Here is a 23,896-nt window from a genome sequence, read left to right on the forward strand (position 1 = left end):
TCAATAAGCATCAGCCAAATCAGAACCCCAACTGTTATGAACTAAGACAGTATTTATTTACTTAACCCTTATTTGTTCTATCAACTTCTTATATGTTAATGGAATCCAAATCTTTGCAAAGTCACTCTATTGGCAAATAAGTGCAGAGAATCATTATTGAAGCTCAACTGTTTCTTACTGTCTTAACTGTTAGTGAAGTTGTTCAATGTGAACTACAACAATAATACTTCAGAATGAGATTGTGTAAAACTTAAAGCTTCAAGAAAGAAAAATAATAAGCCTCAGTTAATGGCATATACCAGGATTGTGTAAATTGTGGGTTTTAGGACCCACCCCCACCTTGTTCTATGGAAGTAAGATCCTGACAACAACACCTGTACCTTATATATTTAATAAGCTCTCCAGGTTATTGTGAACACTTCAAGGCTTGAGAACGAATGGCCCAGAAATTCAAATACGATAAAGGCACACAACCAAACGGGTAATACGAACAAACCTAAGGTAAAAGTCTGTTTTCCTTGGCCTGATAATTAGTGAATAGAATGCTTATTTTTTCTGGCGAGGCATTAAGTTCAGGCTGAGGCTTCCTTTTGAGTCACCCCAATCCTTTGAATCAATTCCATCCTTAATCTGGAAGATCCCAAAAAGTTGTTGATGAATATCTGGGGCATTCACATGTTAATCAAACCTCCTAGCAGATCTACATATATAGCTAATGGTATGTCATTAGTGATGTTCTAAGTTGTAGGGGATGTACACATACTCTTTGTAATCCTCAAATGTCTGGAATGTAACTGTTATGATCCTCACATTACAATGAGAATACTGGGATTAAAAGAGGATAGTAACTCACTATCTTAGAGTTAGTAAGATATGAAGCAAATATAGGGTTATTTCAGAGAAAAAGCAAAGAGAAAGGAGGCCCTACGTGACAAAAATACTATCCCTAAGAAACAACAAAACCTTTTTAAACCAGGTCAAAGCTGGATGTAAAGCGGAAGCTTGGAATTGTTTGTTTAGGAGCTTCTGTCCAAATGCAAAACTCCTGAATGGAAAAGTAATGCAGCATAGGAGGGACATGGACAATTTTGCAAGTGTTGTCAAAATGCAAACTAATCGAAAATAGTTGAAGACTGGCCTAGATTCCCTTCCCATGGTGCTGTGGGGGGAGCCTTTGTCTATTTATGCTGGAGATTCTAGCCTCATATCTTCATTGCATTCTTTAATTTTATAGGCTTTTACTGCACCATCAAAAAGTGAAAACACATTGGGATTTGAGGATGGTTGAAGGCTTCTTCTCAGAATCTCACATTGAAAATTGGCTTATTTTTTTTTTTCCATTTCACAACACAGAGTTAAAATGTAATCTTCAACTGCAGGCATGGTATCTGCTCCCACCGAAATGCTGCTGATTGTTAGCCAATAGAGAAGCAAGACTCAGTAAGCATGAAGGCCGTCCAGAGAATGCTTTACAGCCTCCCAAGGTGTCAGTCACTGTTGAATAACCCAAGCAAATCTGACTCACAGGGACACAGTGGTTATCTGGTTTGCAATCACTAGAGGAAATTTGTTTGAAAACGTTCAGGTAGGATAGTTAGATCAACTAAATCTAATGGTTCTTTTGAGTGTCTAGAACAAAACAGCCTGCATTCTGCCATTTATAAATGAATGCACTTAATTGCACTGAAATTCTTAAGTTTTCAATCCGCAATCTACAACTGCCCCAAATAAATGTCTTCTACACAAATAAAATACACTTGAGCCTAAATTTATGTAATATTGAATGGAGAGAATCTTTCATATAAACATTTATTTCAATACAAATCTTCATGTATAGACTTAAAACAAAATAATGACTTATGTTTTAATAGTTGTTACATCATTAGGTCTTTGATAAGGCTTCTATTTAATGAATACATATTCTGTGCCAGGCAGAATTGTAGGTGCTTTCCATTTATTATGTCTTATTTACAACCTCATGATATAAGTAAAAAAAGGGAAATGAGACTCAAGTTATTCGAGTTGTATGCCCGTTAGCAATAAAGAAAGAATTAGTACTAGTTCCATTAAACTATGTAATCAGCCACGGCAGGGTTTTTGTATAGGGGAAACCTGCCACAGATTTTCATTTTACAGCAAAGGTGAATGGGAAAATTATAACACACATTTTCCTGTGTCAGCTTTTTCTGTAACTTTCAATTTCTTCGTAATACCATCATCGAAGTAACTACTCGAATGATTTACAGAAATCTTTCTCTTTTCAAGAGTAGTAATAATAGAAAGGAAATTCCTTCACATCGGTTTTCTATCTGAGGGAAGGCAATTACAACTCTTTTTTAAATTACATTTTAAAACTTGAGGGTCTTTCCCTCAACCTATATTACTTCTTTGGCTCCTCACCTAACACAAAAGCTAGGGGCAGATGGAAGGAGAAAGTGGAGCGTATAGGAAAGTCACTCTTGTGCCATTTACTAGCGACATGATCTTGGATAAGGTTTTACTTTTTCTGTACTTCCATCTTCCACATCTGTACTGTGAGGGCAATAATATCTATTTCTGGGGCTGTTGTGTTGACATACTGACTAATGTAAATATTGTATGTATACATAGTGAGAAATTAATAATAACTAATTTGAGTTCCTTATTGTATCCTACTCCTCCAAGGAGCCAGAGAATGATTATTACATGCAAAATAATAACAAAAAAAAGTTGTTTTTGAATCTCAAACTTGTGCATTGGGTTTTTGTAAACGTTTGTCATTTTTTTCATAATTTTTTATTTACACATCATACATACACACACACACACACACACACAAGCACATTCCTCATCACATTCTCCAAAGGCCAACATATTAAGAATCATTGCCTCTTACCAGAACATGAAGCAATTTCAACATCGATGTTCCAACTTCATTTGGGATACTTCACATGTAAGACTTCTACATCTTGAAACCATCTCCGAACAGATTCCCTAAATGAAATGAAACAAAAACTCTTAGGAACATAGAAGAAAATTTAACTCCTTCCAATAGTACTCATTTTAAATTCCTCATGTTATTTTCCATCTGACTGCTTTTGCTCTAATTCTCAAAAAAAAAAAAAAAAATTCACATATGTATTTCCAGGCTACAGATCCACAATCCCATCTGATGTATCCATCCCTGATGACACTATTGCTTGTATTTTCAGAAAATGAATTTCATTATATTTCTTTTTGTAAGTCAATGGGCATTTTTAAATAGATACTAGAAAATAACAATTAGGGTATAAGACAATTTCTACATCAAAATGAGTATTTTCAGTCATCTGTTTCAAAACCAGTGATCTAACTATCAATATATAGCATGTAGAAGAAAGAAAGTCTGAGAGCCAACAAGTTGTAGCAAGTACGTCAGAGAAAGAAAAAAATTGAATATTAGGACTTTTTTCTTCTTAGGATGCTTGCAGATGTCCTTCTAAAAGATGAATACATAAAATAAAACCATCATATGATTTTGAAACATATTTACTCATTGCCTTTAATCACTTTAATTATTATGAAAAACATAATTTCATATATAATCATTATATATATATATATGCATATTCTAGCCTTGACAATTTTGCAAACTGAAACTCATTCATAAATTTCCCAGGTATGCCCTCTTGCAAAAATTTAGCAATTTTAATGGTTGTTATTTTTAGCTTTCTCTCTCTCTCTCTGTCTCTCACACACACATACCTTAGAAGTCAAATTTATTGCAAAAAATTACACTGCAATCACACAGAATACAATGAAATCACATTTATTCATCAGCCCAAGTCTATCCCTTTAATAGCTATGTTGGTTTCATTACAATAGAATCCTCCACAAAAAAAGTTAAATAAAATCTTGGTTATGCAAATCACACTAATGAAAACACTGAAAACCTGATTGTGTGAAACGTCTCAAGCTTAAGGAGGCATGTCAGAGTGATCAATTTTAAATTAGTCACTTTAGAACACATTCTGTTGCTTCACTCTCCTGGCGGCTTCCGGATTTCAAGTTCTGCAAAAACAGTCATTACAATTGTACTGGATGGCACAAGTGAGTCTCTCTTCCTGAAAACTAGATATGAAAATGAGTCCGCTGGGTTTACCAAATAATATCGACATCTCAAGTCCTCTTAATAGGTTCACTTCAGATACAGACTTTAAACAAAGAGGGCCGCTCTAATTTCCCTCTCAATAGAGTCCAGGTAAGAATTCTGTCTGTTTTGGGGGCACCTGGGTGGCTCAGTCAGTTAAGTGTCTGCCTTTGGCTCAGGTCATGATCCCAGGGTCCTGGGATCGAGCCCCGCATCAGGCTCCCTGCTCTACTGAGCAGGGAGCCTGCTTCTCCCTCTCCCTCTGCCTGCCACTCTGCCTACTTGTGATTCCTCTCTCTCTGTGTCAAATAAATAAAATCTTAAAAAAAAAAAAAAAGAATTCTGTCTGTTTTTAAGCTACTATCTTCTAGCCCTCAAACCAGCTTCTGTATTCTGCATTGAGATTTTGGGGCTCGGTCTCTGCACACCCCGTTTCTTTTTTGCCAGCTGACTTCTTGTTAGGTTCTGTAATAGGGGCCACTGGAGAGAGATTGAGGGGCAGGAGAAAGGGGAAAAAGGACTTACTCCTTCATGTTCATTGGCTGTCAGTATTGTCTTAGGAATCATCCTTTTACTGTGTTAGCAGAAATCAGTTTCTCTCTATAGATTTTTGGGCCCTTCCGGAACCAGTTCATTCTGTCATCTGAGAGATGTCAGCCCTGGGCTGCTGGATTTTCCTCCTGAGAGTTCCTGAGTTGGAGCTGCCTACAGCTCTCCACTGGAGCTCCTCAGATCCCAACACTGGCTGCTAAGCACCACCTCCATGTGTGGCTCTTAGAATTGCAGGGTCCCTCTCCCAGGCTCCTCATAGCCCGATTCTTTCTTTGATTTCCCAAGCCCTAAGGGTGGAGCTGCTTCCTGTGGCCACATCTCTGTATAACCTCAGGGCCTCCCTTTGCCTGTTCCTGTTCTCCAGCAGCTACCCAAACTATTCTTTATATTACTTTTTTCTTAGCTAAAAAACAACAGGTGTTGGGGTGCCTTAGGGGCTCAGTCAGTTAACTGTCTGTCTGGCTCAGGTCATGATCCCAGAGTCCTGGGATTGAGCCCCTTGTCTGGCTCCCTGCTCCTCTGGGAGTCTGCTTCTCCCTCTCTTTCTGCCCCTCCCCCCGGCTCATGCTCTTTCTCTCAAATAAATAAATAAAACCTTAAAAAAAAAAAAAAACAGGTGTTGGGGCGCCTGGGTGGCTCAGTCCATTAAGCTTCTGACTCCTGGTTTCGGGTCAGGTCATGATCTTATGGGTTTTGGAATCAAGCACCACTTTGGGGCTCTGTGCTCAGTGAGGAGTCTGCTTAAAGACTGTCTCCCTCTGCCCCGGCCCCTGCCTCTACTTGCGTGTGCATAAGCGCTCTCTTTCTCACTCTCTAACAAATACATAAATCTTAAAAAAAAATAAAATAAATAAATAAATCTTAAAAAAAAAAAAAAGAGGTGTAGTTTCTGTTTTCCTGACTGTGTTACAGAATGTATGTTTTATTTTTAGGTTGAAGGTGAGGAGGGTAGAGAAAGGGGAAAAGAGAAAGAATGAAGAACCTAACATTCTTTGAGATACTTTCCATTTATTGTATTATTTAATATCCAAAAAGGCCTATGAAACAGGTGTGGTTACCACAATTTACATTAATAAAAAGAGTGATAATATTTATTGAGTTCTTACATTGTGCCATCATCTTAACATATATTCATCTATTTAATAATCATAAACTTTCTGAAAAGGGAGTACATTAGATCTACTTTATGGATGGACAACTGAAGTTGAAGACAAATTACATGTCACATTTTAGATATCTAATGAGCCCCTGAACTATAAGGTAAATAGTGTGCCTGAGCCCCAAGCCAATGGGACAGTTATGCACATCTTCAAATTGAGTTTAATAACACAGCACCAAAAAAAAAAAAAATACATTTGTTAATATCACTACCAGTCTCATCAGAAGTATCATGAAGTTGTCAAGTGTGGGGTGGCATACGAAAGATTTTCAAAATTTTAATTTTCACTTGAAAGCTCTAATTTGTTCATTAGCAACAAATAGAAATACAAAATGACTATTTTCCTTAAAGTGACAAGATCGCTTTGATTATTTTGAGAAATATATACCAAATACCTAAGTCTCAGTAACTCCAGTTTGACTATAAATCAAATGTTCACATTAAAATGATGGTAAGTGAAAAAGTGGTTGGTTCAGCTTGCAATTCAACCCATCACACAAGTCTTTTGCTTGAGACAACACATCCTTCAGTTTGCAGCAAAAGGGACATGCATACTTCACATGTGAACACACAGAATATTAAAAAGATATTCAGAGGGTATTATAAAAATAATAATCTATACTACGTCATCAAGGTTACTGTTAGGTGAACAGGCTTTTTTTTTTTAAGATTTATTTATCTATTTGAAATAGAAAGAGAGGGAGTGGGGTTAGGGGCAGAGGGAGAGGGAGAGAGAAAGACTCTCTAGCAGACTCCCTGCTGAGCAGGGGCCCTGCCTTGGGGCTCCATCCCATGACCCTGAGATCATGACCTGAGCCAAAATCAAGAGTTGGATGCTTAACTGACTGGGCCACCCAGGTGCCCCTCTTTTACCCTTTTTTTTCTTTAAATACATGATGGTTAAAAAAAAAATGACTACTAAAAACAGTTTGGTGTTACCACCTTGAATTGTGTTCAAATTCCAACAATTTTACCACCAGTGCAATTGTCAATATAGTGAAAAAGTAAATAATATCTTGGTTTTCTTTTTAAAATAGTTTTCACTCAGCAGACCCTCTAAAAAGTATCTTGGAAAGTCCAGAGTCCAAGGACCAAAATTTTGAGAAATCACTTATCAAACAGTGAGGTAGAATTGATAACTGAAGTGTTAGAGTACTTCTAAGAATTCAAGTATAGAAGCCGTCTTTTAGGCCAGGGTGGACACACCCTTTATCACTCTGTGACACCACTATAGTGAGTTATCATGGGTTTTACCTAAAACAACTGGATTAAAACAACTGATCTGTGACAAAGAAAATGGTCTTGCCCCAGTGTGGAATCCCGATGATGACTGCTTGTTAGCATTAACTGCTTGCCCATAGCTGGGACTCTGATGAGTCCTGCCCAACTAATGTCAGGAATTCTAGGTTGCTGAGAGAAGAGGAAGAGAGAAAAAGAGACTGAGAAAAAGAAGACACAGAGACTGACAGAGGACAAGAAACAGAGATAAGGAGATAGACAAATATTCTAAAGGAAGGAGGGAGGTAGGGAGACATAAACATAGAGAAACAGAGTCAGAGAGGTACAATGACAGAGAACAGGAGGGATGGAGGGAAAGAGAGGCAAAGAGACAGAGTCAAAGAACAAATAAGAGAATGAGAATATAATATTGCATTAGGGTGCCGGAAAGGAAAGAGAATTATCTTTGCTTTGACATAGTTTCCAAATAGTCACAGTTACCAAGAAGATTTGTTTTTCCTCTCATGAGAGGTTGGTTTAACATGGATGTATGTGGGTGTGTGCTTGTGTGTGTACTGTGAAGAGTTTTGCCCTCCCCTTCTACCATGATCTGCCATGACTGACTTTCAGTGGAAGTTGTGAGGGGTGCCCTGCATTGGAAGAAGACAGACCCTTGCATCCGCAGTACGGAGGAGAGGGTCCTGGTGCCTGAGATATATTGTCAATGCTTTAACTTTGTCATTTGTACTCCCAAGTCCATCAGGCCTGGAGGAATTCAGCTTATATAAACAGAAAGAACTTTAACACATACTTTTCCGTCTAACCATAATAGTGCAAGACTTCTTGTATTTGAGATAAAGAAAGCATTAATTCTTCTTAATCTGAACTGTCACTGGTCCTTGACCACACAGTATGCATGTCCAGATTCTTTTAAGATTTTATTTATTTGATGGAGAGAGAGAACACGAGAGAGGGAACACAAGCAGGGGGAGTGGGAGAGGGAGAAGCAGGGGGAGTGGGAGAGGGAGAAGCAGGGGGAGTGGGAGAGGGAGAAGCAGGGGGAGTGGGAGAGGGAGAAGCAGGGGGAGTGGGAGAGGGAGAAGCAGGCTTCCCGCGGAGCAGGGAGCCCGATGCGGGGCTCGATCCCAGGACCCTGGGATCATGACCTGAGCGGAAGGCAGACGCTCAACGGACTGAGCCTCCCAGGCGCCCTGCATATCCAGATTCTTAAACACACAGTAAAGATCCACTTTGCATTTAAATACAAAATTAAAAAAGACAACTAATTTCTAAATCTTAATACTGCTGTTGCAAAATACAAGGAAAGGCACAATGCTATATCCATTGTAAGTGAAAATTAAAGCAATAGGTCTAAAAAATGAAATGACCCTCTACCGCCATCAGTCTGTCACTATTAGTGCTCACATCGAATAAGATGAGCAAGTGGATAGTGGTGAATATGATCAGGTTTCAGATCAGTGAACGACGAGACAGTGGGAGCCCTGGGTTGCTCTTCTCCACTTTGGAAACAAAAGGGGTTTTGGCATCAGGTACCCACCGAGGCAGCACAAGCTGTGTGGGGCTGTATGTAACATTGGGTGGAGAGGGTGAAAATGTACTGGGAGCCAGAAAGGGCTGCCAGTACCAGCTGTTAGGATACCAAACAGGAAGACGAGCTGTCCACGCGTTCCTGCCAACTCTGGTGAGTTTTTAATACTTTCAGACTGGACTCTGACTTTTATTCAAGTAAAATGAGAGGCTTTTGAATTGACAGTGGCACTGGTTCTTTATCTGTAAAACGAAGTGGTGAAATCACAATGGTATTTCCCAGACTAATCAGCATGACGACTGTGCACCAGAGGATACTAAAGCAAGTCAGGTAGTGAAATTTGGGCAATGCTACACATTTCGTGGCTTTTTTTTTTTTTTTTTTTGAGATTCATAGTCTCCTTAACATAGTAACGGTTACGGGGATCCAACTATAATTTTTTTTTAATGTTTAAATAAATTATTTGGCCACAGAATCCCCTCCCATTTTTTTTTTTTTTTCTCACATTGCTGTCTCCTGGGATAATAGCATTACCTTGGAACACAATTTAGGAAATGCTGAACTTGGTGCTCTCTAAAACCCCTTATGACTCCAGGATTCTATAATTCCAAGTAGAAGAGCTGTTTAATATAATAAGACCAAGTGGCAGCATGGGGAATTGTCCCCTGAAATAGCCCTAGCTGCCTCTGTTTCCCAGGTGTTTGGAGTAAGCATATTCAGGAGCATGATGGTTGAGAGCCATGGAGAATGGCCTGTGACTCAGATTCAGGATGTAGTAAGCATCCCATTAAAATACAGCATGTATGTGTGAAGCATTCCCTAAGAGTTACTATTTACTTACCAGCACTTCATTTTTAGGTCAATGAGCACAAGGGGAAATTTTCTTTTGGAAAGATTAGGAAAGTAAAGGAAGATCATAAGAATTAGCTATCCCCCGCCCTGCCCACATGAAATGCAATGCCAAACTGCAACATACAAACTTATGTAAGTGAAATTTGGCAGAATTAGGGAACTTTACCTTGGAGGAGAACCAGAATGAAAACGCTGTGCCTGAAGTAAACATTAATGTTTTATTTTATGGATATGTTCCTCCTTTTAGCACAGCATTCCCTAGATTCTCCTAAACTTTATGATTCTTGACTATCACCTGTCTTTTACAGGTGAGGCTTCACAATTCCAGGTGGTGGTAATAAAGCCCATATTTATACATCTCCCAATATCCCCAATCTGTACAATATAAAATCTGAATTTATACAAGTATGGTGGCTTCCATTTTCAGGATGTGAAACATTTTCTCATGTTTTTGGTGTTTTGATTGTTTATATCATTTTATATGGAAAAAAAAACTCAGAACCATCATAAAAGAGGTGGTTCTGGGGAAATAAAATTTACCTAGATTTTAACATTTACTGGAAAATGTATTCATAGATTACTCTGCCCTAGAATTTCCACTTACTGCTACAAACCCAATTTCATCAATTTCAATAGACATAAAGATGATAATGATAATTAGCATTTTTTATGTTCTAGGAAATGCACTAAGTTCTTTGCTTATAGCACCTTAATGCCCATAATAAGCCTATGAGGTTGGTACTCTTATCATGTGCATTTTATCAATGGAAAAAGTAAAATTCAGAGTAGTTAGATAAATTTTCTCAGAGTCACACTGCTTTTCAGTGGCGGACCTTGTCATCCAACCTAGGTTTGTCTGATTCCAAAGTTTAAATTCTTAATGATGTTCCTCCATTGCTAACTAATTTTGAGGCAATAGCTCAAAAAAAAAAAAAAAAAAAGTGACCATACACTAAAGACCATGTCATTGGAACCTATGTGAACTCTCTGCATTTAATTTGGGTTGGGTTCTGGGAACCACAGCTGTTCCTAAGCATTATCATGGGATCAACCTCAGGGAGTAGAATGCAGAGCTAAGGAAAATCTAAAGATACTGTTTAATGGTGACCCTACAATAAAAAATCAAGCTGTAATTAGGAACAAAAGAATCTATCCAGAATATCCAGGCAAGAAGACAAGAAATTAGTTCAGACAATGGGAGTAAAGGAGATACAGTGATAGCAAAGTAGATCTGAAATGGCAGCAGGGATAGCCTAGAAAGATCCTGGGTACTGAGAAAATAAGTGCAGACATTTTTTTTCTTCTTTTAATAGAATGCCTATAGCTTCTCCTGTGTGAGGAGAATATTTTTAAAAATACCAGGTTGGATTTGACAAGACACTCAGCCCTCTAGGAATTGGCATCCCCTACTATGCAGTACAGTGAAGCTCCCTTATTATATTGCCTATATTTTAATCTTCAGGGAGTTTGAACTGCTGGGAGATGTATTGCAAAAGATGAGAGAGGGTGAGAGAAGAGGGGAAAGTGGAGGGGAGGGGAAGGGAGAGGAGACAAAGAGAGAGGAGAGAGGTTGGCTACAGCAACTACATCCAAGTGAGGGAAAACTCAACCAATGAGGATGTCAAGACCCAGAGATAATGGGAGGATGAGATCAGAATGAGCAGCAAGCAAAGGGAAAGAGCAGGGACTGATACATGGGACAAGGTTCAGTGGAATCATTTGGAGAATCTTGTAGTGGAGCCTGATGGTTTTTACCACTTAAGTCCCATTACTTTTGTAGTTGCCCATTGCCCTACTTGCATGCTCTTGTTCATCAGCCCCTTGTGGTCTCCAGTCATCAAAGTTTGCTGAGTCAGTTTGTTGCACAGGTTTGGGGAATCACTGGAAAGGAAATGAGATACAAACCCATAAGACTGGGAGGTAGAGAAGGTACGAAAGAGAAAAACAGAGAAGCAGTCCCAACATTAGAAGGTAGGAAGAAGAAAAAAAGAAAAGCTCCTTCTGGCAAATTATCACATTTTACTGTCACCTGAGGCCACTAAGGTGGATGAAAGCACTGGGAAAAAAATGGTCTGAGGTAAACAAACAAACAAACAAACAAACAAAAAAAACCCCAAAAAACAAACCAGAGATCAGAGGTGAGGCTGGATACCATAAAAGTAACTCAAGTACAGTGGGGTAGACAGGAAGAGAGTTATAGGTAAATTTTAAAGAGTGGAAATGAGGACAAAATGAGGGAAAAAAAGACATGAGTTGTAGGACCAAGGAGGCAAAAATGCCTCAAAAGACAAGGAATTAAATCCCCCATCATTCATACTCTCATTTTTCCATCTTTCCCTTCTTTTCTGTCTCTTTCATACATACACACACACACAAACACACAGAACAATGAATCCCAAGATTCAGCCTATTATATTTATCTCACCATTTTCTATGCATATATATACATACTATATACACATACACCCATACACCCACATATATATGGACAATTAGTCTACTAGTCTGCTTCTGTCAAATTTTGAAAAGCAACAGAGTTCTCTGACCATTTATAAATGGCTACTGTTTTATGGCAATATTCAAAGCCTGGAAGACCGTATACATGTCATCTAGATGTAGTGAAGCATAAAAGACATTTGGGATGTTAGAGCTCAGACTTCTGATATGTACCAAACCCTAAAAGCTGCAATTATGTGATGGTAATAACCATGTGGGTAAATATGGTATACATATCAAAGATAATAAAAGAAATGTTCCTCCTAGGATGCTTTAAATGCTAAATTTTGAGTTTGTGACAAACGAATTTTAAATCTTTAATGATGATATTAAGATATTCAGCATAAGTGAATTTGATTTTTTTTAAATACTCAAAACACAGAAATATTCTTTTTAGAGCCAAAAAGTACACAGAGATTCTATGCTAGTGAATCTACCCTTGATATGTGCAAAAATCTGACTAAAGTCATATTTACTTTCAAATACAAAATACATTAAAAAATTAGAAACAACCTAAATATTCATCAATAGAGGATTGGTTAGAATGAATCATGGCACACTGACCGCTCAGAAAATTATATTATTTAAAGTGTATGTGTGTGTATGTGTGTGTGGTGTATAGAAAAAAGTACAGAAGCATCCCAAATGTTAAATGTGATCATTTGTGAGTATAGGAAAAATAAGTAATTATCATTTAAAAAACATTTTTATTTTTCCCCCTGGGGAACATACATTACATTAGAACTTACAAATAAGTTACAAGAACATAACTTCTAAGTTCAGTATTCCGAAACATTTTTATGTAAAATAATGATGGCTGAATTACCAAAACAGCCCATTCATTCATTCATTCATTCATTCATGTAACACACCTTTATGTAATATTCACTACCTGTCAGTCACTCACCTCAGGTATATAGAGAGGGAGGAAGCAACATATCTGTCTTTAAGGAAAGCCATGTAATCAGAAAACAATGGAGAAAAATCATGCTCATTTAGATCTATTGGCTAGGAAGGATTTCAGTGCTGCTAACAGTATAAACCCAACTATATTTATACTGTCAGGTTGGCATAATTGGGGTAGGCACAATTCTCTCGAGGGCAATACCACCTAACAACCATACTATCCCCAGCAGGAGTCCAGTCCGTGGCCAGAATGGAACTGAGCACTACACTGCATGTAATCTTCCCTGTTCTCATTTTCTTACCCTGGAAGATAGGCCCTAGCTTTGTAGTTCCCTGCAGCCAAATCAGGACTCTTGAGGCACATCCTCCGCCACCAAATATATTAGGGATATATTTGGTTCAGGATTCCGTAGCCAGGGAATAGTATTCTACAAAGTAATCCATCAAAGATAGCTCAGGATTGTATTCTGCATGTTTATTAAAAAGGAGTAAATGAATCAAAGGAATCCTCTGTATCTATTCCTTTGGGCTCCAGAAAGGACAGGATATGTACTTCAACCACAATTGATAATCTTAGAACCTCCTCCAACGCCGGTGGAGCTATTTATCATCTCAGTGCTAAATGTAGCCCAGAAAGAGAAAATGAGCCTTCTGTAATGAAAAGTCTGAGAGTTGGGGCTATAAACAACTGCATGGAGAGCTCTATCCTGCATTAACACAGACTCTAGCCATCGTTCAAGGGGAAGAAATCAATGACGGCACAAACATCAGCACCGAACCTCAGGAGATGCCTTGTTCTCTGTGCTCTGTGTTTCTACATAGTGTCTCATTCCCGATCAAGTTCTCTCCCCAGGGAGTGCTAATGGGCTAATGGCCACAGAAGTCTGTTTTGTTCTCTAAATGAGCAGGATCAAAGTGTGCTTGCTCTGTGGAAAACTCAACACCACTTCTGACTTCCTCCAAGGGCTGCTATCCTTCTAGGGTACCTTTGATGACGCTTCAGAACTTCTTTCCCAGGCTCTTCAAAATACTTAACAGGCTTTAAAGAAAAAATACAGTTCATGTCCGAGAAAAGACGTTCATCTGGTTCCCAGGATTAAAGAGAGCACAACCTACTAACTGAACACAATACTCGGGGTGGAGGGAGAGCTATTTGTATAATAATTATTTTGTAAAATGTCAGTTTCCTAAAAACATTAGCCAATATTTAAAAGGTACTAAGCCCTATCCTATGCATTTTACCTGCATTAAAACAGTCAGTCCTCATGACACAGTCAGAGAGTTGGTAGTATTGTTGGTCACAGGTTCCTGAAAAGGAATGTAAAACTAAATAATTTATAAGAAGTCATACAGGTAGCAAATGTCCAGGTCTCTACTCTCCCTTATTCTGATCAAGGATTTATTTTCTAACCGAACTTAGAGCTAAAACCATTTTGCCTTTACTTTTTACAATGTTCTGAAATTATAAAAAACAAGAAAAATAAACATACCTAACTTTTTTTTTCTCAGCGCAAATACCCATTCAGGTCATTTGCTTCCAGTTTTTCATTCATATATACTTGAGCAGAAATGATCATGAACATGTGAATTTTCAAATATTTTACTATGAAGTTTCAAGCATAGAGAAAAGTTAAAGACTTTTACTGTAAGCACAGCACCCATATAGCAAAAAGTAGATTTCGCCATTAATGTTTTACTATATATCATTTATCATATCTCTACCAATATATTACATACGATTTTATATCCTTCTCCAATTTTTTTTTTTTTTTGTATTTCATTATAAACATTTTTGTTGTTGTATCACAACATTTTAAATGTCTTCCAGGCCTTCTAAACATTCCTTAATGTGGCCCATTCTTCTTATCTTACTTTGTCTTATCTTACTTGAATCCTAACCCCAACTATTTACTTCCTTAAAGAGATTTACCACCCACTTGTCGCCCTGCTAAGGTCTGTTCCCGGAATTTTACTCACTTGAAATCCTAGCACTGTTCTAGACAGAGATGACTCACAAATGCCTGTAGATTGATAATGACCTTGGCCGGGATGACCGGATTTCAGCGAGACTATAATAGATTATTACTGTTATAGGATGTTATTATAATCTTTTCAATAATGAGTCAGGATTATACTAAACACTAACCAAGTATCAACAAATCCTATTTACTATAAATATAAAAGGTTTACATTTATTATAAAAATCCCTAAGCAATGTTTCAGGTAATTAAAACTCCGAAGCCTGTAAGGGCAAAGGCCAGTATTCTCACCCTTTACCTGCTTCTACACTTCCAGTATAGGGAATATCAGGGAATCTGAAATTGGAAAGGAAAGCAGGTACTACTAACCCAATATCCTAATACACACAGAAATCCTTTCTAGAGCCTATGCATGTAACTGATGATTAAATGTGATCCAAAATACATTTGAAGGATTCCTAGGAACATTAACATTCTTATCTTCATTCAATCAGCAAATTTATTCAGCAGTTATTCTGCACAGATACTCTGCCAGGTGCCAGAGATTCAAATATAAATTCTTATAAGGAGCTTTCACAGTGAAGGAAAACTAGTGACATAAAATCCAGTTCAGAAATCATATGAAAGGGTGCCTGGGTGGCTCAGTTGGTTAAGCATCTGCCTTCAGCTCAGGTCATGATCCCAGGGTCCTGGAATCGAGTCCCACATCGGGCTCCCAGCTCCGCGGGGAGCGTGCTTTCCCCCTCCTCTGCCTGCCGCTCCCCCTGCGTGCGCTCTCTCTCTCTCTGTTAAATAAATAAAATCTTAAAAAAAAAAAATCATATGAAAGTGCACTGTGCTGGTATGGGGGAACAGAAAGGGGCAGTGCATCTGTGAATGGAGAGAAAATATGCCAAGGAAAGCTTCCTATAATGTTGTGTGAGCTCGACCTTAAAGTCTAAGGAGGAGCTGACTAAGGAAAAAGGTATGGGGAGACTTTTCCAGAGCAAGAGTTTTAGCAAAAATATTGAGACAAAAAGCATGATGTACATGGAAAACTTTAAGGAATTCTTTTTTTCTATCTAGTTTGAGGTAAGAAAGATGTGAAAGATAAATAGGCAGGGCAAGATCATTTAGAACCCAGTATGCTCTATCTAGGAGCTTGGACTTTATTCTAGAGGAATAAAAAACCACTTAGGAGTTTTAAGCAATGAGTGACATGGGCAGATTCTCATTTTAAATAGATCATGGTAGAGACAGGGAAATTAAGTTAGGATAATTTTGCAACAGACCATGAGACAGATTTTGGAGGCCTGAACCAAAGTAGTACCAAGAAGGATGGATATGAAGAAACAAGGTAGAGAAACAGGTGAGATTTGGTTTTGGTGTGATCCCCAGGTTTAGTAGTTTAGAAAAAAAAAGATAAATTTAGTTTAAGGTAAACAGAGTAGAGATGCTATGAACTACAAACATGGAGTAGTCTGGGGTAGGGGCAGGAAACAACTGGAAAGAAGAAAATATTTCCAATGCAGTTTTGGGACTTTCATTTCCTACCAACACTGGTATCTCAACTGAGCTCCCTACTTATGATCAATGCCATGGTCTGGATAAGTGTGTCCCCCCAAATCTCATATGTTGGAATCCTGACCCCAAAGGTGCTGATATCTGGAGGTCCTCCTTTGGGATGTGACAAGCTCATTAGAATAGAGCCTTCATGAATGGGATTAGCACCCTTTTAAGCCCCCCCCCCCATTTCTTCCACCATGTGAGGAAGTGAGAAGATACCTATCAGTGAGGAAGTGGCTCCCACCAGACACCACATCTGCTGGCACCATGAGCTTGGACTTCCCAGCCTCCAGAACTAGGAGAAATAAATTTCTGCTGTTTATAAGTCAGCTAGTTTGTGGCATTTTATTATAGCAGCTGAAATGGATTAAGATAATCAAGAAAACAAAATTTAAAAATGAAGGGTAAGACAGCTAAATCATCTCTCTTTTGGAGCTAAATTGCCACATTGTGCATCAAATATGTTAAAGAGTAAAAGGGGCATGAGTTTCAACCTAATCATAAGAAAGTAATTTCAGATTTTATTAATTAAATCAATATTACATATAGAAATACAAGAGTTAACAATATTTCTTTGCCTCAGTTAAGTGAAAAGTGATAATAATTTACATAAAAATGTGACCTGAATATTTTTATTCAGATCAAAGTGTTCAAATCAGAACATTCAAATCAGGGGCGCCTGGGTGGCTCAGTTGGTTAAGCGACTGCCTTCGGCTCAGGTCATGATCCTGGAGTCCCTGGATCGAGTCCCACATAGGGCTCCCTGCTCAGCAGGGAGTCTGCTTCTGCCCCTGACCCTCCCCACTCTCATGCTCTCTCTATCTCATTCTCTCTCTCAAATAAATAAATTAAAAAATCTTTAAAAAAAAAAAAAGAACATTCAAATAATTAATGAGAAGAGGAATCTCTCTTGACCTCTTCCTTTTCAAAGAAAAAAAACTAATATCAGGATTTTATTTCAAGAAAATATCAAAAAGAAAAGGCAAATTCTATAATATACTCAGACATAAGGTAACATTCATTTCAATCTCCTACATATTTAAATTACTGGAAAATGAGGATTAATGTTCAGAATCATAATTCTGTGTCATTGCAAGTTTTGTAATGAGATGATTTAGTTATTACTACTACATTATCCTTCCTAAGAAAAGTCATAAATGTGCACTACAAAAGGCTTACTCAGTGAGGATCAAAACAATAGGTTTTCCTGCTTAGCCTATAGTTAATTGAACTAATTAATGAGAACAACCTATAACATTTTGTTTTATCACTTGGGATCCCTTGTTTGATTTATAATACCCTAAAATACCTTTAATCTTTATAAAATGTCTGTACAAAGTAGAAATAATGATTACCTTCCCCGAATCAAATAAGAACTATGTAAAAGAGAAAAAAACTCTAGAAGTAAACATAAATATAAATAAATATATCCATTTGGCAGAGCAGTTATCAGGGCTAAATTGTCTTCATAGGGTTACATGGCCGAAATTTAAGTATGAATTTCTTTAGAGAGAATATTTGTGTGAAGTAAAACTTGAAAGCTCCCACAGCCAATTGGAATGACTCGAGCTTTATCCCACTTGTGCATCTATTGGAGCTCAAGCCCACAGCCTTATTGATTTAGATAATCTCTGGATGGATGGAAACTCCCTTTCAGCATCTTCTCCAAAGTTTGGCTGCAAGAAGTTGATTGCTAAAGCCCTATAGGCTTCTTGACATAAAAGTTGAGATTAAAGGTTATTTCCTCTCAAGCTTCTGCTAAATGTCCTTAATGCTGTGAAATCAAGAGGTCAAATAAAATGACTAGAGCATGGAAAACAAGTTTTAGGGAAAAAGTATAAGTAAGGTTAGGAAGCAGCATAAGAATCAAGGTCCCTTTGCCTTTGAAAGACATAAACAAAATGTTAGAGGATCACATGATGATATTTAGCAGTGCTGTTCTTATTCCTTAGATGCAGACTCTTTCCCAAATGCTTCATTGGTCTAATATGATCCACATATCAACCTTGTCAAGAAGGCAGAGATTTTTTTTCCAGTAATACAAGGTGGGAGTCAAAACTAGCATTTAAATGAGTTACCATGTGCTGGTTACATAGTAATTCTCACAATCATTGTGTGAAGTGCATAGTATCACTCCGACTTTATAAATAAACTAACGCAAGGAGATACCAAGTGACTTGGAAACTAAAATTGCTTAGTATGTAGCAGAGTTAGGATCTAAAAATCTAAGTATCATTACTGGCAGTACTGAGAGAGAGAGAGAAAAAGAGAGAGAGAGAGTCTTCCAGTATACCACATTGCTTCCCACAAGAGAGTTTAACATATTCCATGAAGGTAATGAGGAATCCTTAAGGTGAACTGTTTTCAATGTTAAGAAGAAGGGACACACTTGTAACTATATCCACTTACTGACTCATTATATTGAGTCCTCCCTTGACCATAAGGAATATAGGAAATAACATATATTGAAAGTTAAGAATGTGCCAGGTGCATGTTATCAGCATTAGTCTTCAAGATTTTACCCATTTTACAAAAGGAAAAATGAGGCTCAGATAGTACTTCATCCATCGTCATAGAGCCTGCATTCTGGGGGGGACTGGACTCTGTCTCCAATGCCAACCACCTTAAGTGAAAGTCTTCTGTTAAATGAGCTGCCCGTCCACCCACCCCCCACGCCCTCCAGCCAGCTCTTGTTCCCACTTGCCTTGTATGAACCTGCTTTGAGAATTCACTGCCCTAATTTCACATGCCAAGTTGAGAGCTTAGCCTAGTTCTTATACCTAAGGCGGTTCCCAAATAGTTTTTTTCTTTCTTTCTTTCTTTCTTTCTTTCTTTCTTTCTTTCTTTCTTTCTTTCTTTCTTTCTTTCTTTCTTTCTTTCTTTTCTTTCTTTCTTTCTTTCTTTCTTTCTTTCTTTCTTTCTTTCTTTCTTTCTTTCTTCCTTCCTTCCTTCCTTCCTTCCTTCCTTCGTTCCTTCCTTCCTTCTTTTTTTTAAATTTTTTATTGTTATGTTATGCTGGGTGATAGACATTGGGGAGGGTACGTGCTATGGTGAGCGCTGTGAATTGTGCAAGACTGTTGAATCACAGATCTGTACCTCTGAAACAAATAATACAATATATGTTAAAAAAAAAAAAAGAAGAAGATAGCAGGAGGTGAAGAATGAAGGGGGAGAAATCGGAGGGGGAGACGAACCAAATAATTAGTTTTTGACTGACTTAGGAAAACGGCATAAATTGGAGTCTAAAGAAATTAGCTTAAGGAATACTGGAAGGAAAATCAGTATTGGAGAATAGAAACTATTCTACCACTGGGCCAAAAACCAGTTCCTAGGGGACTGAAGAAAATGAGGAAACTGAAGAGAAGGAAAAGAACCTTGTTTCATTTCTGGAAGTAAATGTGAGAACAATAAAACCAAATGTGACCTGGAGCATTCCTCTACATTTCAGTCACCTTTCCTTCAGAGAGAGAAGCCACCTGCATGGGTTGGTCATGTTATTACTATTTAATTCCTGACTTCTTGTTGCCTACATCATCCAGTTATGCTTTATCATGTTCTATTCCCCTTGGCAACAAGATTGACTATTAGTCTGAGTTAACTGTGGAGATCTAAGAGAGAAAGCTTGTAACCCATGAACATAGCTTGTGGGACAGGGTAAGGACTTATTTCTGTTTGACGTGATGGGAACAGGTGTTTCCATATCACTCAAAGTGTAAGATGTGTGACATACAATCTGTTTGATTAGAGAGAACGTATGCAACTTCTTGATCTTTATCTTTTTTCTTTTTTTTTTTTAAAGATTTATTTGTTTGAGAGAGAGAGAATGAGAGAGCACATGAGAGGGCGGAGGGTCAGAGGGAGAAGCAGACTCCCTGCCAAGCAGGGAGCCCGACGCAGGACTCGATCCAGGGACTCCAGGATCATGACCTGAGCCGAAGGCAGTTGCCCAACCGACTGAGCCACCCAGGCGCCCTTGATCTTTATCCAATAAAGTTTTAGTAAGAAAGTGTTATCACATCCCTGTAATTATTTTAAGTAAACACTGCTTTGCTTTATGCAAATATTGTACATGATTAATGAAATCACATTCACCAAATTGAACACTGAATACAATTCTCAAATCTGTACTACTCTGACAACCAAAATAGCATGTTCAGTCATACTTTTATCTAAATATTACAATAGACCAATAAAATCAGTAAGAAGTTATAAAATTAGAAACAAATTTGCTACATTTAATTAGATTTCCCCATATCACAGAGTGGCTGTCTATATACAATTGTTAAGTGGTTAATTGAATAAAAAAAATCTTTTAGACTTCTAGAAAACAGACATGCTGAATTTTTGCTCTAGAAGTTGACCATGAAGATACCCCCTTTCAAATACTGGAGTGGGTGGGATGCCTCTCCTTTTCCTTTGTTACAAAGCCTGGATCCCCTTTTATTCTGTTACACTGAACCAGGTGATGAAGAAACATCGTGGCTCTAAGTGACTTCCAGGGCGGGATGTCAAACAGGGCTTCTTCAAGTGTCTCATATGAAAGTGGAAATCTCATCACCAATGAGATTAGAGTTTGCTTATCTGTCTTACCTACAAGATTTGAAGTTTCTTGAAGTTAAAAATAATGTCACACTTATGTTTGTACTTCCACAACAGTACCTGGCATATAATAGGCATGTAATATATGACTTTTGGATGAACGTTCATGAACCTCTCAAGTATGAATTCAGGGAACAGATTAGATCTCAGAAGTCCTTCTTAAGCATTTAACTTCATGGCCTTATGATTATAACTACTTGCATTTTCAATACAGGGAATACATGTATTACCCTTACGTTTCTTGATGCTTGTATTAATTTTGAATTATATAGCACAATTTTAGTGAAGCTGATGATACCATGAAAAAAAAAAGAAAACTGGACATGGCAATCAACTCTCTATTATTATCAAACCAGAATACAGTGTGATTAAGCTGTAAACCTGGGTAACAATATTTTCCTGTAAACATGTTCTCCCAAGAGAAGACAAGTGATGCTTGTCAGAAGTCAGAAATGGAAGAGAATGTGGCAGCCCAGGTATATATAATAAATGCATTCCTTCACTCTGTCAAGAGTTATATATGTATTTTATTCATCAGTGAACAAAGACAAAAATACCTGCCTTTGTGGAGATGGCATTTTAGTGGAGAAATAAAAATAAGTATTAATAAACATAACAATAGGAAATTATTTGTACACTAGAAGATCAACACCATGGTAAAAATAATAGAGCAGATTAGGGCATATTAGAAGTCCTATGAGAAGTGTCACAGTTTATATAGAGTGGTCAGTGTATGTCTTATTGAAAAGTTAACTTTTGAGCAAAATCTTTAAAGGAAAAAGAGATATCTGAGGAAAACATTCCAAGCAAAATTAACAGCAAGTGCAAAGACCTGAGGCAGGCAGTGTGCCCAATGCAGGCAATTGGGGCTGAAGTAGAATCAGCAAGAGAAATAAAAGTAGAAGAAAATGTCTCAAAGGTAATAGAAGAGCATAGGTCTTTTGCTTTTGACCTGAGAGAAATGGTGAACCATTATATGGCTTTCAGCTGGCTTGAGATTTAACAAGATTACTCCAGCTGCTTGAGGAAAGACTATAAACAGGCAAAGGTAGAAGCAAAGAGACCAGTCAGGAGGCTGGTGTGATAATCCAGGTGAGAAGTAGGGTGGGTGGTAGCATAGCAGAAAGAAGAGTGAGCAATGGTTGGCTTTGGATATGTTTTCAAAGAAGAACCGAAGGATTTGCTAATGAACTGATATAGGTATGAAGAAAAAAGAGAATTCAGAAATAACTCTGAGGAGTTTGAGTTAGAGCGATCAAGAGTGGAACTGCCATTACATGACAGGAAGCAGACAACATATAAAGCAGGATTGTTTTCTTTTTCTTTTCCTGTGTTTCTTCTCTTTCTCGCTTTCTGAAACTTTAAAGTTCGGGTTGGTATGCAATGAGTTTGGAATGTCTACTGGATATTTTAGTAGGCAGTTGAATTTAGAAACCTGGAGTTCAAGGGACACTTTGAGCTAGAGATAGACAGTTGGCCTTTGAATAACGTGTTTGAATGATGCGGATCAACTTATATATGGATTTTTTTTATATAAATGCAGTACAGCACTGTAAATGTATTTTCTCTTCCTTATGATTTTTTTAATAATGTTTTATTTTCTCTAGCTTCATTGTAGCCAATGAGGTTTATCCGAGGCGTGATTATTGCTAATTGAAAACTTTTCTAGCTTCATTGTAAGAATACAGTATATAATACAATAACAAACATACAAAATATGTGTTAATTGACTGTTTATGTTATCGGTAAGGCTTCTAGTCACCAGTAGGCTATTAGTAGTTAAGTTTTGGGGGAATCAAAAGTTATATGCAGGGCCACCTGGGTGGCTAAGTCGTTAAGCATCTGCCTTCGGCTCAAGTCATGACCCTGGGGTTCTGGGATCAAGCCCCGCATCGGGCTCCCTGCTCAGCGGGAAGCCCACTTCTCCCTCTCCCACTCCCCCTGCTTGCATTCCCTCTCTCGTCTCTCTCTCTCTGTCAAATAAATAAAATCTTTAAAAAAAGTTACATGCAGATTTTCAACTGTGCAGGGGGCCAACACCCATAACTCCCATGTTGTTCAAGAATCAACTGTATAGGGGTGCCTGGGTGGCTCAGACGTTAAGTGTCTGCCTTCAGCTCAGGTCATGATCTCAGGGTCCTGGGATCGAGCCCCACATTGGGCTCCCTGCTTGGCGGGAAGCCTGCTTCTCCCTCTCCCACTCCCCCTGCTTCTGTTCCCTCTCTCGCTGTCTCTCTCTGTCAAATAAATAAATAAAATCTTAAAAAAAAAAAAAAGAATTAACTGTATATTTATAAGTCATCATCATGTGCTGAAGATTTCTTACAAAGAGATGTGATGTGCTCATTGAGGAAATCAGTGTAGGTGAGAAGAGAAGAGAAGGGAAGAGGAAGAAGGGAAAGGAAAAGAGATATCCTAGTACTAAGCCTGAGAGCTCCTCAGTGTCAGGAGAGGGAAGAGGAAGAGGGAGGAAAGGAGTGGCCCATGAGACGGGTCACTACAGGGTCTGGAGTCCTAGCATCCAAGTGAATAAAGAGTTTCTAGGACAAGGAAGCCATCTCATTGGCCATTGTGAGACTTAACTTTAAATATGCCAGGCATTTCAAGCCCACACAGACTATAGGACTTCACAGGAGAATACTGGGGTATTACATTTGCTAATGGCTCATGAAACATTCTTCTGCAAAGTGAAAATCTGTCAGTTTAGTCAGACATGTAGACTGGGTATATTAAAAAAAACAAAAAACAAAAACAAAAAATGATATATATTAAATATATTAAAAATATAATTGCCTCATAATGTACTAGAAATGCAACAGTAATCATATTTATATAACCTATCTGCTGTATCTAAACCTGCTATTTTAGGGGAAAAAATTATGTGTAATCTTAATTTGGGAAAGCAGTAGCATCTTGTCCCCAGGATTTTTCAG

At 38.0% G+C, this 23,896-nt stretch overlaps 1 long non-coding RNA gene across 1 annotated transcript in view; it reads right to left on the reverse strand.

Moving 5' to 3' along the window:
- Window positions 1-23,896, reverse strand: part of LOC135362734 (uncharacterized) — a 910,668-nt gene that overhangs the window by 683,118 nt on the left and 203,654 nt on the right. Inside the window, exon 2 of the long non-coding RNA XR_010407811.1 lies at window positions 2,876-2,973. This is a non-coding gene — a long non-coding RNA (uncharacterized LOC135362734). The remainder of the gene's footprint in view (window positions 1-2,875; window positions 2,974-23,896) is intronic.

Source organism: Mirounga angustirostris, unplaced genomic scaffold (genome assembly GCF_029215605.1).
Source record: "Mirounga angustirostris isolate CCGP_5_RB_7025 unplaced genomic scaffold, mMirAng1.0.hap1 SCAF_15, whole genome shotgun sequence".
Taxonomy (NCBI): Eukaryota; Metazoa; Chordata; class Mammalia; order Carnivora; family Phocidae; genus Mirounga; species Mirounga angustirostris.